The following is a 9,683-nucleotide window of genomic DNA, read 5'->3' on the forward strand; positions in this document are numbered from 1 at the left end:
CCCACTCAGCAAACGAGGACCAGAGTATTTGTATAGATTAAATCTGCTTCAGAGAGGGGGAAGGGATGTGCCGACCCACTCAGCTGACTATTTTTAGCTGTCATGAATAATCACAGGATGCAAGGGGAAGCATATCTCAAGAGATCACCCACAAAAGGAGCGAATTAATAGCAGAAGTGCTATAAATATACAGGGGGTGGATGACTTGAGTGAGAGTGGCTACTTTAATGGATGAACTGTGGAGAATTGCAGGAGGGGGATGTGTGTGTGGCAAAGCAACAGGAGTTTTCATGAGCATGAAAACATGATTCTTGTTTCAGGAGCATGAGCTCCCTTTTCTATAGCATATATTCTTAACTCTTGTGTTCTGCTTTTTCTTGACTTCTGTCCACTACCTTTTCCACTATCTGTGGAGTATCTTCTTTATCACAGTCATTCATTAATCTTTTCTGTCTTTCATTAAGAAAGCAGCACAAAGGCAAATGGATTCTTTAGGCTCCTTCAGTACTAGTCTGATATGAGTGGCCTGATAAAGAGCTTGAAACCAAAGAGAAAGTTCTCCCAGGCTTTTCCCAGAGTGGTCGCACATTCTGAAGAAATGCTTCTCTGTTTGGTTGTGGCAGAGTGATGCCAAAGACCTGTCACAGTGAGCAGGAACAGACTGATTTCTGGGTGTCAAAGGCTATGTTACTGGTGATGTGCAAGACTTCTTCCAGCGTTGCCACAGCAGACACCTTCACAGGAACCTGTGCCTGTGAAGTAAGGTGCAGTCATTGTTCGGAAATGCACCATCTCTGGTTAAAATGAGTTATGAACCAGTTTGGTATGAGTAGACAGCACCATGGGTCTGTGCAGCTCGGGGTATATATTTCTCCTTCTCTGTGTAAGAGTTCTATTCTTTCACTCCAGGGCCTTAAGAGATTTTTACAGAGGGAATTATTGAGTAGTGTGTCCCAGCATATTGATACAAAACATATGGGTACTCTTTGCTGGGAAACATTTCTTTATATACTGAAAAGATTATTACCTCTTCCTATTTTCAAGTGTGTTTGATTGCCATTGAAAAATGTCCTAATATTTATGTTATGTTTATGTCCTGTGTTAGGACATCCTAAATGGTCTTATGACACCAGGAACTTTGAAATGTCTGAACTGCTTTTTTGGTTGCAAGTGGAAGACTTGTGCTCAGAAACATCTATGGCATTGGAATTCTTTCATTCCTTCTAGGGCAGTGGACTTGTATTTTATTTCCGCAGCTTATGAGTCATTTTACTGAGCACTCAGGTGAGGGAAAGGAGCTAGTTATTCCCACCGGAGTAATGCAGAAATAAATGTGATTTTGGAAGATGGACAGGTGTCCATGCTTTTCTCTGTGCCGTTCAGAAATATCTGCCTACTGAGACTGCTGCTGCCATAGTTTGCAAAACATATTTTTATGCAGAATGCCTCAGACTGACCAGGCAACAACATCTAATAAGGCTTAACTATAAAGTTTGTTTAAATTGCTGCTTGTCTACTGTGAATCAGAGGTGGTTCCTGTTTAATTGTTAATCTGAGAACAAAATTAGCTGATGTTTTCCAAACTAATGCTTTATTGGCTCAAAGTATTTTGTAAATTGTGTTAAACAGTGGAAACATGACAAGGTGTTTGTATTTGTGACATATTTTATTTTCTCTTTGTGATTTTCTACATGAAGGTTAGGTTCCTATTGTGTCTAAAATAAAAGCACAGGCAGTTCCAATGGGTCTTTTTAGTTGTATTTTAAAAATTGCCAGTATGTTAGTATGCAAGATGGCTGAGGTAATATGGCAGAAGTTTTCATTACAATGTGATACAAAAAATTAATTTATCCCAGCTCTCATAGTGCAGCTTTTAAACAAACAACATCAAACTACCACAATCAAGGTTAAACATCTAATGCATCTTTGGCAATTACAAGAAAAGCTGCAAAAATAGCTAGGATTAAGAGCAGCACAATTAGTGGCCTGGCACAGTGCCCTTGCAGGGAGCACTGCACATTGCTGTGGGAGAAGGAAGATTTTTGCTTCTTGGGTTCATTTCATCCTGTTGGGATTGTGGAGGGGAAGTGCTAAAGGATTATGCTGAGATTTTTGGGGTGGAATAACATACCAGCAATGTTGCTAGGGCACCTTTCTTGGTCACCTTGAGAGGCAGCAGTCAGGACTGGCTGTGAAGAGGCTGCCAGCCCAGCCCTCCATGCCTCATTGTGCTGGGAGAGCCAGAGGCATCTTCACAGTCCAACAGGTATAAAATCTGACAGCATAACCCCACGTAAAGAGTGTGATAGGCAAAAAGCAATCAGCCAAGCAGATCTGTGTTAAGGCTCACTTTCAGGTTCCCTGCTTTGTACTGATATCTTTTTAATTCTGCCTACAACTGGCACAGAGGCAGCCTGTGAGAGAAGCCTGTGTGGGCATGCAATATTACCATGTTGCTCACTGCTATGATCCTTGGCACAGGAAGAAGTCTTGTCTGAAAAAGAATTTATTCTCCTTTTTCTTTATCGGTAGCTTTTTGATCACCAGTTTTAAACAGCTTAAAGCATAAAAGGAGATAAAAATCAGCAGTCATGAGGTTGTGGGGAGAAAGTGCAACATATTTTTTCCATTTCTTTGACAAGCAAGTTTTCAGGTGAAATACCTTTGTTATATTTTTGAGAAATAAATTTTGCCCTTGCAGTGGGTGTGCAGAGTATGATTACTTTGGAGCCAGACTTTAAAAAGACAATCTGAGGTGCCAGCTGGTAATAAATTTCAGGCAGAATGCAATTAAAATTGAGTCTCTTGATTCCTGGTAAGCTGCCTGAAGTGAATACTTAAGGAATTTGATTTTAGCATGAACCTCAGTTGTTATAGGCTCACCCATTGTCCTGTAGTCAGCTCCTGACACAGACAGCTTGGAGTAGCTCAAAAGGTCTTCAAGTGACAGGAGATAGTGGAAGGAGTATTGAGAAGGAGTACAAATTCCTAATGTTGTATAAATACTGTATGGAGTGTGCTTCATGGCTAGCAAGCAGATATTTAACAGGAAACCCCAATAGCTCTGTTCATGGCAAGAAGATTTTCCTTTCATATTCTTGTAAGCTGTCCTGGCTCACACATAAATGAAGCCCACAGCGGGCTTCTTTTCTTCTGTTTTCAGATTTCCACTGGGAAAAATTGCAATTAATGTGATCTAGAGCAGCTACACATGCAACTGAAGCCTTCCAGCCCACAGCAGTGAAGCTGTGATGTCTGGGCACATCTCTAGGATATGTTTGCGCTAACATGAGCCATTCCAAAGCCACTCCTATCTCATTGTCCTGTTTTCAGCTAGGATAAAGTTAATTTCTGCTCAGCAGCTGTTACACTGCTGTGTTTTGTATTCAGAACAGGAACAATGTTGATAACACTCTGATGTTTTGGGTTTTGCCAAGCTGTGTTTATCCTGAGTCAAGGACTTTTTTCTTCTCTCATGCTCTGCCAGTGAGGTGGGATGCAAAAGCCTTTGAGGAAGCACGGCTGGGACAGGTGACCTAAACTGACCAAAGGGATGTTCCACATCACAGAACATCATGCCAGTATATAAACTGGGGAGACTTACAGGGAACGGAAGGGTCTGTCTGAGTTCAGGGCGGAGGGATTGGTACTGGTCAGCTGGTAGGTGAGCAATTGCATTTTGCCACCCTTGTTCCTTTTTATTGCCACTGACATCATAATTTACCATTGATATTGTATGTCACTTTATTTTGTATCATTAAACTGTTATTATCTTAACCTATAAGTTTTACTTTGATTCTCCTTCCTTTCTACACTCTTCACTCCCTCCACATCAGGGAGTGAGTAGAGAGGGGGTTTGAGTGAGTGGCTGCATGGTGCTTTCTTTTCCATTTGGGATTAAACCACAACCATCCTTTTGGATGTGCAATATTGAACACAAAGTGTTGAGGTAATAACAGATCTGACCAGATGTTAAAAGAAAATTGTTACAAACATTCATTGCATTGGTTTAGCAGTTGTTAGTTACAATGCAGACATATTTTCTCTCATATTTGTTTAGTCTCTCTTATACTGGTAATACCTTACTTGCTGGATTTTGAATATCCTTTGACTACCCTTGAAACCAAGGTCCTTTTGTCAGGAGGCAGCATGTTATTGCATATGGTTCAGGTCTTGTTTAAAGTTAGACAAGCAATTCAGAGTATTACCCAGAGATCTGCACAAAGGTTGGATAGCTTGAAGTGGCAAGGAGCGTGGGATTGTTTGAGCAAGTACTTGGGGCAGTGGACATTTCCAATGTGTTCATACCTTACCCTTGAACAAATTCAAAATCCAGAAAAACTAGTAAAGTGTTTCTTTAAAAAGAGTGCTAGCATTCCAGAGAGGACCCAAATCACTGCAAGTGTTGGGGCCTGGCCAGGCCTGTTGAGCCGTGTTCAATGCTGCTCAGTGGCCTCAGAAGGGTCTCTGAACCTGACAATGAGATGACAGCAGGGCTGCAGCTGGCCCCACCACCGTGACAGACACTGAGGCTGCTCCAAGACCTCTTCTGTCAATGAACTTTGTGGAGGAAATTTGTACAGAGTGTACCAGCAGTACATGCCGACCCTTTGGCATCAGTTTTTTGGAAAGGTGATGCACCACCAACAGTCAGTGATGTGATTTGGCAATTCTGGTAATATGAAGAAAGTATTTCTTTCTCCATCATTGCAGCTTTAGGGAAACTGATAAACTGACAGATAAATTGATTCATGAGTTCCAGCAATTCAGAGAGAATATGTCCTGCTCCCCACCTGTACGGGCCCATATTTCAACAACTGACAGCAGGAGTTCTTTTGTGCAAGAGAGAGAACACAGAAGGACACACCATAGGGTACCCTGTGGCTTTACCTTTGGGACCATGGAGAAGGATATGAGGAAGTGGGATGGACAACCTGCCTTGATCCTAGGTGCACAGGTGCAGGAATTGCAGGGAAAAACAGATGGATTTTTATCCAGGGAAATTTCTACTCTGTCCAGTGGAGTTTTCCAAGAAGAAGGGAAGCTTTTGAGGCTTAGAAAGTTTGAGGCATATTGCTCTTGCAGAACAGAAACCAAACCAAACTAAGCCAAACAACCAAACAAAACCCCCAAACACCATAACTAAATTGTTAGCATGGGACATCTATTATCCTCCTACTTATTTTGTAGAAAGTACAAGGAGGTTTTATGAAAATATAATAATTAGGTAATAAAGCAGCTATTGTCCTGTTGCATAACTCTTCATGGTCACTTGACATTGAGATAGTATATCACTTGATAAAGTGGAGTTATCTAGAACATTCTAGCAGTATCTTGCAAAAGCAAAACCGCAGAAATTTTCTACCATATCTAATCTAGTTCCTACTTCTAATTCTAGTATTTTGTCTAACTGATTTGGTACAGCATCCAGCCACTTCTAATTCTCCTTGAGCAATCATGTGTTTAGTTAAATGCTTATGGGGAATAGCACAGATGGATGCAAACTAATGATTAGATTTTGATTGCTGATTTTCTGAAGAATTAAATCTTGTACTCCTGGCCATGATTTCACAGAAATGCCAAATAGGTTAGGCCAAAATGTCTAACTAGAGAAAAAAGGCTCATCTTTCGTCACACTGCTGTTTCTAAGAGCAAGACTGAAGTAAAACTCTTTGGCTACTTGCAATACACATCAAGTCATTAGGGCAAATTTTAATCTCAAGACTCTTTGAGCTCATGCAAATTGCAGCCATATGGCAGGGCTGTAAAGGGTTATCTGGTATGAAAAGAGGTCCCAGCATTTTCATCTTGTAGAGGAATAAATATAGATCTGTAAACTACATCTGCATCCTTCTACAGACTCTTAGGAACTGCCAGGTACATAAATATAAATCCATACTTCTCTTCACATAATTCTTAGCCCTGTTGTGTCAGGAAACACCCTGATAACTCATTGCTGAATTTATGTCCCACCACAGTAGACACTTAGCTGAAGTGTTTGTTGGGAGGGCAGCCTTTTGGAGGGAAACATGCACACAAACAGATGTATGCACACACTCCTGTTCCAAGACCGGGTCAACAAGCTTCCCTGTAGGACTTCTCTCTCTATCAATCATGGTAGGACAATCTCAGTGAAGATGCATCTACATTAGATACCTCAGTTAATTATAAAATATTAGCTGGGTCATAATACCACTTTTTTTTTCCCTTGGTCTAAAAAATTGCAAAATGTGTTTCTCTGAGGTATTGAAAATCCTAACCTCAATTACACAAAATACAAAGTCTAGTTGAGCTGCTGGGCAATGGCTTCCTCTCCTGCTTCTCACTGAAGACCCCTTCATCTGGCAGTAGATCGGGAGATTTTTAGAAACAAGCTGGTTGCAAAGCAAATATACAGGTTGCCAGGACACAGCTACCCTTCTGAGATTTGCAAACATATAGTTACATGTAACTCTGTCCTCTTGGCATATAGCCTCATTCAGTTTTCAAAGACAAAGTTAAAATTTTGTCAAGATAGAGAGAATATATGTGTATAATTTCAGGTAAAGTATATTATAGGAATGTTGCAGTTCAAATAGTAATGCTTTGTATAGACAGGAAGTTTTCAGCTTATATAAAGTTTAATAGAAATCCAAACAACTTCAATTCTTTCTTGTAGGTATACTTAATAGTGTCCATAAAATAATGCTTAATTACTGATTTTAATGGCTTTTCCTTTTTTAAAATCATATTGGAAAAGAGAAAAGGCGAGGTTCCTCCAAATATTCTGGAATAAATACAAGGCCTAACTCTTAGTCATTAGCAATTTTTTTTTTTTTCTTGTGTGATTCAACATCCCCAGAACAACTGTGACTACATAAACCACTGCTCTGAAACTGGTCCCTCTGGAGTGATCTTCCTTCATTGATAGAGTTCTTTTTTCTAGAGAGGAGAACAGAATAGATGAATGCCAGGATTATTTACAAGCAGTCTAATCTCCCTAACAGCTCTCACAAACCATTCATCTGGTTCAGAATATGAAGGATACTCAATTATTCAATGAAAAGGTTAAGCTTGCGGTAATTATGCATAGTCAGTAATGAAATGTACTTCCCCTGGGTATTTTTTTAAAAGGATGCAGGCTGACAGATGTTTACCACATCCTTTCTGGCAATGTTTTCTGAGGTTTTAGTTTGCGACACTGTTTATCCTTATTTTCAAAATGCAGTTCATTGTCTTTAATGCTTTACTGAAGTTGTAACTGGGTGACAGTGAAGTAAGTCAGCCACAAAAATCTGTGTGCATCCAAGCCAAGGCAATTCTACCCTACCATTTTTGTGTAAGTGGAAATATTCTGCTCCATGAGAAGTGTCAGGGAACAGCCCACCTAACTGCTGGCTCCACACTTTCATCCTTCCTTACATCTATCCATTTCTTTGCTTTTAATATAATACTTTTCTTGTTATATGTTAGTACATAGCCATAAATTATAATACATATTGTAGGAGCTTGTAACTGTACTGCTGGTGGCATACTTGGCTGTGGTACTTGGATGTGAGCTGGTCTGATTGCCAGTGCACACAGGACCAATCAGAATCTGGAGTTAGTGGGAGTGGACATAAGACCCCTTAATGTTCACATTTTATCTTCAGTAACTGCTGAAGGATTGTTTTGTTAATAAAATCTTACTGATATTGACAAAGCAGTGAGACTCTAAAATGGTAAATAGCTATGGACATCCTCTACCTTTAATTGAAGCTATTTCTATCAACATCTTGCCTTGACTATCAGTACTTTGATGAATAAATACTAACACATCATATTATGCCCATATGAAGAGGCCACACAGAGGTCTCTGCACAAGGCCTTTCTGCAGTTCACGGCAGGACTGAGCTTCATGCACACCACCCATGTCTTTGAGGTCCCTGCTGGGGAGAAATGTAATGTCCCAGTGCCCTTATTGCCAGGGGCAGGGGACACAAAGAAACTAACTCAGAGTGTTAGAGCATTGCTGTGGGCTCTCTGCCCAGAGCAAAAACGATGTGCAAAGTTTGATCCTTTGAGCAGCGCTGTTTCAATTATTTGCACCCAGAGGCCACACCTGTGGTCTTTTCTCCAGGCTGCAGGGCTTTATCAAGCAGATCCCAATTCATGTTTGGGTGGCTAAGGGCGTTAACACCATAGTGGAAATCAACTGAGTAAAAAATGAAGGTGGCAAAGTTATTTTTAATGCAAATGTTTTCCAGGGACGGTGCCCTGAGACCTTCGTTGTGCTTCACAGTTTCCCTCTGAATCAGAAGGCCATCATTTGGGTAGGAGGTGGCTTTCCCCAGATGTGCCCAAGGTTTTTTGAATAAATTTCATGGATAAAGACAGGTTTTTAGCCAGAAGCAAAAGGTTAAAATTAATACCTTTGCTAAAATATGGATCATTCACTGATAGGAAGGACAGATTTAAAGAAGAATCCAACACCAGTTTGCATAACAGCTAAATGTTCCCTGTAACTGAATAGTGTCTTTAAAGGCAGAGAGAATAAGAGTGCAAAAAGTAAGTTCTAAGTTCAGGTAAGTGCTTCACAGGCAGAGAGTTGAGGTCTGCTGAAACTGATATGAACTATAGATACATAAAATTATGCTTTTATTGCTTCTTACTGATCTTTTACACTTTTGTAACTGTTGTCTATATTTTGACTGTGTATTTTTCACTTCATCTATGATAATGCTTTTTTGTAAGTGATGGGGCTACCTGTCTGCTTTCCAGTGCACCTATATTTTTTTATTTGCCCCTAAACCAACTACAGCATTCCTTCACTAGCTGCACAGAAGCTGTCAATGGACAGATACCTGTGCTGCAAGCATTTTAGGGTAACTACTGTTATCTGGAAGCGCCATGACTACAACAGGACACTGGGCAGTGTGGCCAAAGCCCAAGGGCTCCACAATTCTGAAAATAAAACCCTACTCTCTCTGCTCTCCTGAGCTGTCACTGACTGAGAGAATCTCAATATTGTGTCTGATTGCCAGTGCACACAGGGCTAATCACAGTCTGGAGTTACTGGGAATGGACATAAGACCTCTTAATGTTCACAGAAATCTATGAAGATGAAAAGAAGAACATGTATACTGACTCAAGGTAATCCCTGGACTGTGGGTTTGGAAAGTTGCGTGGTTTAAGAGTTTATTTAGAGTGCCATCCTTTAAGTAACACCACTTTTGCTGCCTTATTATTTGCAAGTATTTGCTCTGAGGGCTGGTCACGAAGGTCCTTAGTGTCATCTGTTGCAGACTAACAAACCAAATTGTTTAAATACTCATTGAACTCCCATACAAAAAGAAAATAGTTCAGTTAGACCATCACGTTAAACTGCTGATGGTTTTTCTTATTTCCTGTGGAATCTTTCAGTGGGAAAATGTCTTTCTCACGGTGTTTCAAGAATATTTTTTGTGGAGGGATGAGCTTAATATGTGTGATTGGTCTTCTATTCTCTCATTGTGTCCTTATCAACACTTAATGTTTATGTTGCAGTAATGCCCATACCCTCCATGCAAACTGAGGATGGCACTGTAATTGGAAAAAACGAGGACCCAGCCTTTGGCCTGAAAGATTGGTGAACCAGTTTTTGTTTGGTTTTTTTTCCATTCTTATTAAAAAAAAAATTTTTTTTTGGGAGCTCAGATGCAGCAGGGCAGACTGTTTCTAGAAAA

Source organism: Onychostruthus taczanowskii, unplaced genomic scaffold (genome assembly GCF_017590055.1).
Source record: "Onychostruthus taczanowskii isolate IOZ18803 unplaced genomic scaffold, ASM1759005v1 scaffold149, whole genome shotgun sequence".
NCBI lineage: Eukaryota > Metazoa > Chordata > Aves > Passeriformes > Passeridae > Onychostruthus > Onychostruthus taczanowskii.